Raw genomic sequence first — 6,149 nt, forward strand, 5'->3', positions numbered from 1 at the left:
GTGCATTCATTCACTGGCCCAGCCATTCTAGAAAGCAGTTTGAAACTATGCTCCAAAAGTTATTAAACTGTGCTTACCCTTTGACCCAGCAATGTCACTATTAGGTTTATACCTCCAAAGAGATCAAAGAAAGAAGAAAAGGACCCATATATGCAAAAATATTTATAGCTACTCTTTTGAGTATACATATTTATAACAGGAGCTTTGTTTTTCTTTTATCCTCAAATGTGAAGGGTGGGTAAGGAAGGTGAGAGGGAGAGAAGGTGGCTTTTCATTAATTGGAAAAATAAAATTTAATTTTCAAAAGGGAGGGGGCAATGTAAGCACCAAAGGACATGATGGAGAACAAAGATAAGGTTGTCTAGGTATGAAATGGAAAAAAGAAAAGGGAAGAAGGCAGTGGGTAAAGGGTTTTGAGCATTCCTCTGTTACAGTTATGGATACAATAGAAAGAACATTGGATTAGGAGTTTCTGTTTCTGTTCTTGCTTCTTACCCTGGGCAAGTGACCTCACCTTTCTGACCCTCAATGTGGGGCTTAAACTAGAAATGCTCTTTTTGACCCTTCCAGTTCTAAAATATCATTAATTACTAGAACAACAAATTCATATTAGAAATCAAAACAGGTTTTCAAGGGAAGCACAAAATAGGTTATTTTCTGTTCTATGCTTAGCTGCAGATTTTCTGGAAGCTTAGAGTAGTGGGCAAGACTAGGTATCTTCTAAGGGCTTCTTCTGGCTTCTCATTATATAACAACTGTGCATCTTCAGCTGGAAATATCTAACTATTAAGTCTTATGACTGGAGAGAAGAAATAGAGGTGGAGCACCTTAACTGTCTTCAAGGATTTGAAGGGTTGTCATGGATGAGAGGGAACAGATTTATTTTGCTTAGCCCCCAAGGAAGCAGGAGTAGGAGCAATGAATGGAAGCTGCAAAAGGACAAATGTAGGCTTGACATCAGGAAAAACTTCCTAACAATTAGATTATCCAAAAGTGGAATGGGCTGCTTTGGGGTGGTAATGAATCCCCCCTCTGCTAGAGGCCTTTAACAAAGGCCCGATGATGCTGTAAGAAATCATGAGCAGGTGGGCAGCTAGGTGGTGCAGTGGATAGAGCACTGGCCCTGAAGTCAGGAGGACCTGAGTTCAAATCCAGCCTCAGACCAAACACTTGACACTTACTAGCTGTGTGACCCTGGGCAAGTCACTTAACCCCAGTTGCCTTAAAAAAAAAAGAAAAAGAAAGAAAAAAAAAGAAATCATGAGCAGGCTGATTTTAGGAAGACATGGAAAGACCTGCACAAAATAATGAAGAGTGAAATGAGCAGAACCAAGAGAATGTGGATGCAGTAACAGCAATAGTGTTTGAAGAATAACTGTGAATGACAAAGCTGTTCTGAGTATTATAAATATTCAAATCAACTACAAAGGACCAATGAAAGAAGATGCTCTCCACCTTCAGAGAAAAAACTGATAAATAGAAGCATGCATAGTATGTCTTTACATATGTGTGTGTGTATGTATGTATATATACATACAGATGCATATGCATATGGTTACATATACATATATATTCATACACACACACATCTGTCTATATGTATGTGTGTGTGTGTGTGTGTGTGTGTGTGTGTGTGTATGCCCAATGGTGGCCTTCTCTAGTGTGGGATGGGGAGGGAAGGAGGGAGATAGTTTGGAACTTAAAAAGTAACAAAAATTAAATTTAATTTAAAAAACAACAAAAGCTCAACGAACATTTCTTGGGCATGTGTGTTTTTTAATAGTTCATTTTTTTTCTATCAACACATACACATTTACTTGTCTTCTGGCTTATTGAGGCAGTAGGTTAGACAACACTTGCCACAATGATGTCTGTTACAATGGCTAGTCATAAAGACCCCAGCACCACATTCATCAGAAGGGCACTCTCGTGGAAGGCGGCTAATCTTGCCATTCTCATCAACCTTACAGTACTTCAGAACAAGCTTAACCTTCTTTCTCTTATGCTTGTTCTTTTTGGGAGTGGTGTAAGACTTCTTCTTTCTCTTCTTGGCACCACCACAAAGCCTCAGAACAAGATGAAGGATAGACTCCTTCTGAACGTTGTAGTCAGACAAAGTTCATCCATCTTCCAGTTGCTTGCCCACAAAAATCAATCTTTGCTGATCAAGGGGAATACCTTCTTTATCTTGTATCCTGGCCTTGACATTTTCAATAGTATAGGACAGTTTGACCTCAAGGGTGATGGTCTTCCCTGTCAAAGTATTCATGAAAATCTGCATCGTGGCACTGGTTCCACCTGTTAATGGTGGATCCGGAAAAGCTTGGGCATGTTTTAAAGAAGATTTGTGTTCAGTATAATTTGGACTAGGTCAATTAGTCAACAGCACTTATTAAAGCTCCTACTGTGTTCTGGGCACTGTGTTGAGCACTGGGAAGGTCTGAGGGTTTATAGAAACTCAGTCTCACAAGTCAAGAAGGTGCTAGGGCCATATATTTATTCCAATGATAATAACGCTTCATCTGCCTAGAGAGTCTTTCATCCAGTGATCTCAAGCACTTTACAAGCATTCTATAGCTAAGTCACCTCTCTGAAAATTACAGTGTTTAGCAGGTGATCCAATAAAAGGCTCATAAATGGCAGCAAACACTTTAGCTTTCCTTCAGTGTTAAGGATTATGGTTTTTGTGGTTTATTGGACATGAAAGAGCTGGTTTAAAAAACACAACAGATTTCAGAAGGTTTTAAAAGTAATGTTCTCTTCCAATAAAATAAGCACCATCAGCAAAGGAACATTGGTTCCAATGAAAGGATGCCTTTAATTGGATTGGTCAGGCCGTCAGGTATATCTGAATACATTTGGGAAGAGGTTATTTATTAAACGTCCACTTTGTTCATAGCTTGGTGCCGGGCGCTTTAGGGAATAAAGAAGGGGATGTGGGAAGAGCCATAAAGCAGAAGATGGGGCCTCCGTCATGCAGGAGCTCAGAGATAAGAAAAACTGCAAGCTATAACCTGAGAGAACGTAAGCCAATAGCAAATGATAAAGTACAGACCGTACACAAATCCCATGGAATACCAAACAAGGATGAATTCCGCCAAGGAAGGCTTTTTAAAGAAATTGAGTCTTAAGGATGATGAGGACACATCTGTCTGGGGCAGAAGGGAAACTAGAACCATGACCCAGAAGACCATGTGGATCATGTTTTCCTACTTGCTTCACTGACTGAAGCCCCCAAGTCAAGGCTGATGCTGCTTGAATGAGAAGCAAGGAGATGGTGATCTATGATTTTCACAAAGTATCATAAATACATTATCTATTCAAGCTAGAAATAAAAGTGTAGAGACTGTCACATTACAGATATTAATGTTTCATCTCTGAGACCAGTCCACAGACCACCTGGAGGATTCTTGTATACTACACTGTGAGAATCACCAGTCTAGTCATACATAAGGAAGGAAAAAGCCTGCATTCAATTTCCTACTTCCCAGGGATAGCCTGAAAATGGAAAAAAAATTACTTTAAAAAATGAAGAGAAAAGCCTGGATGGTTTAGATTACTTTCCTGAACGTGTGTGCATGAGTGTGTGTGTGTGTGTGTGTGTTGGGGGGGGTTATCTTCACTTAAGTAAAAGCACCTTTTTCTTTTGGAATTTGCCGTTCCATAGGCCTACACACCAAGTTTCATCAGCAATTGCTACGAGATACATCTGAGTATGATTACCTTGTAAGAGTTTGTTTAGCAAAAGATAGTTACTCGGTTATTTCCATTTAACACCCTCTTAACTGTACCTACACCAAAGCTCTATTTGTCCATCCCTTCACAAACTGAAATCTACTTTGTAAAGTATTGCTCTTTCGACTTCTTGCTCAAAGAGTGTTTTGTGCAAATTCAAAAGAAGCAACAGAATATAGAAGAGCCAGTATGTTGTAATGGAAAATGTGCTGGTTCTGGAATCAGAGGACTTTCCACCAAATCTGTCTCAGCTACTCAGCACCTGTAAGTCATTTATGTTACTCTCTGAGCCTCAGTTTCCTTATCTGTAAAATTAAGGAGTCAGGCTAAATCAAAAGTGTCAAGCCTGAAGCCACAAGTTGCCCCATAAATTCTTGAGTGCCAACCAAACCATATTAAAATGTAATAACAAAGTAAATAAAAACACAATATCATACAGATAATGCTAATTTATGTTTTTCTAAGTCAGTATGCTGTGGCAGGGATTCCTTTTCTATTTGGGTTTGACATACCGGGGCTGGATGGCATTCAAGGTCTCTTCCATCAGTCAGTCAGTCAATAAACACTTATTAAGTGCCTACTATGTGTCAGGCACTGTGTTCTTCTAACTCTAAATCTATGATTCTATGAAGCATAGGAATTATGCACCTGACCAAAGCAACCATTTTAAGAACAGGAAGAAGGAGAAATGGAGATTGTTCAAAGTTCCTCCATTATACATTCTTGTGAAGCTCTTTTTTTACTGGCATCACCAAGGTCAGACCTGAGACAAATTCGTCATGTAGGGTTATTTTTGGTAACATATACCTCTTTGGGCCCATTCTCATTTTCCACATATCCCTGACAGATGCACTTCCAGTGACAGGCCTTCCCTACAAGGCAACCCTTTCCTTTGTTGCTCCTCTAAGGGCTGGAAAGTTTTCCCTTATATTGAGCTCACTTCTGTGTCCTTGGAATTTTTGCCTCTGTTCTCTGGAATCACACAAAGTATAATCCTTCTTTTGCTTGACACACCTTTGAGTGTTTTAAGACATTATAGTGTGTCTACTAAATCACTAAGGATTGCATGAGAGACATAGTCAAAATTCTGTCTCATTTTTTGAAATGTCAGTGTTACCATTTTTATTTAAGCAGGCAAGGCAGAATGTGGGCCAGATCAGCGCTCCTTAAACCGTGGGCTATGACTCCATGTAGGGTTGTGAAAAATTTGGCAACAGTAGAAGGTTTCTGAACAAACAACCATCAAAAATTAATTAAAAATCAAATACATAATGATTCCAAGGTGTTTCTGGCAGCGCTTGCCCACGTTGCATGATGTAACTTCGCAGCAGCCTTGGTTCTGAACACAAAGCACGTGCACTTTGCACTGTGTACGCTCTAAGGCCACAGAACACCAAAGAACATTGCAGAATTGTGAACAGGTGGTTGAATGACTGGAGCTAAAGAGTAATCATTAGTGAGTCAATGTTACCTTAGAAAGATGTCTTTACTGGAGAGTCCCAGGGATTTGTCATTAGGTCTGTGTTGTTCCTCATTATCAGTGACTTGGAGAGAGGTATAGATAGCATGTTTGTCAAACCTGCAGATGCTACAAAACTGGAAACATAGCTTGTATACTGGATACTAGAATCTGCACCCCCAAAAGACTGCAACAAGTAAGATGAAATTTGATAGAGCTTAATGTAAAATCCTACACTAAGATTTTTTTTAAAAATCAACTTCATAAGCGTAGGATGATGGAGGGAGGTGATGTGACTTGAGAGCAATTTGTCTGCAAAAGATTTGGGGGTTCTAGTGTACTGCATCCTTAAGAGGAGTCACGATATGGCATGGTAGTCACAAAAAAGTTAATGCAATCTTAAGTTACTTTCAAAGAGGAACTGCATCCAGAACAATATTCTGCCTTGGTCAGATCACATCTAGGGTGCTGCATTCAGTTCTGAGTGCCATATTGTAGGAAAGATATTAACGAAGTCGGGCAAGTCCAGAGGACAGTATTGAAGAAAATGAAGATGCTAAAGAGACTAAGCCACAATTGAAGATTGATGGAAGGAACTGAGGATGTTTAGACAGGAGCAGAAAAGACTAGGGGTGGTGAGGGAGTGGAGAATGATAGCTCTCTCCACCCCCACCCCATTAGATCGGAAGCTCTTTGAAAGCAAGAGTAATGTGCTGTATTTCTTTGTTGTATCCCCATTACCTAATCTGTAATGAACCTTGTATGTACTTTAATGCTTTGATGATTTGGCAATCTCACACATCTCCATCAATGGAGATCACAACTCTTCCAGTTCTTTGCAACTCTTGTTTATGTTCCCCAATATATCCCCCACAAAGAATCCACCCAGAACCCTGGAAACCTTATTCTAGGTCTTTTAACATTACTCAAGCATGAGGGAAGAATGTGGCCTTGC

General features: G+C 39.7%; 1 pseudogene; it reads right to left on the bottom strand.

Annotated features, from left to right (window-relative positions):
- Positions 1 to 1,813: 1,813 nt before the first annotated feature.
- Positions 1,814 to 2,422, bottom strand: LOC110214487 (ubiquitin-ribosomal protein eS31 fusion protein pseudogene; annotated as a pseudogene).
- Between the last annotated feature and the right edge of the window lie 3,727 nt (positions 2,423 to 6,149).

Source organism: Phascolarctos cinereus, unplaced genomic scaffold (genome assembly GCF_003287225.1).
Source record: "Phascolarctos cinereus isolate Bilbo 61053 unplaced genomic scaffold, phaCin_HiC Scaffold_4;HRSCAF=312, whole genome shotgun sequence".
Taxonomy (NCBI): Eukaryota; Metazoa; Chordata; class Mammalia; order Diprotodontia; family Phascolarctidae; genus Phascolarctos; species Phascolarctos cinereus.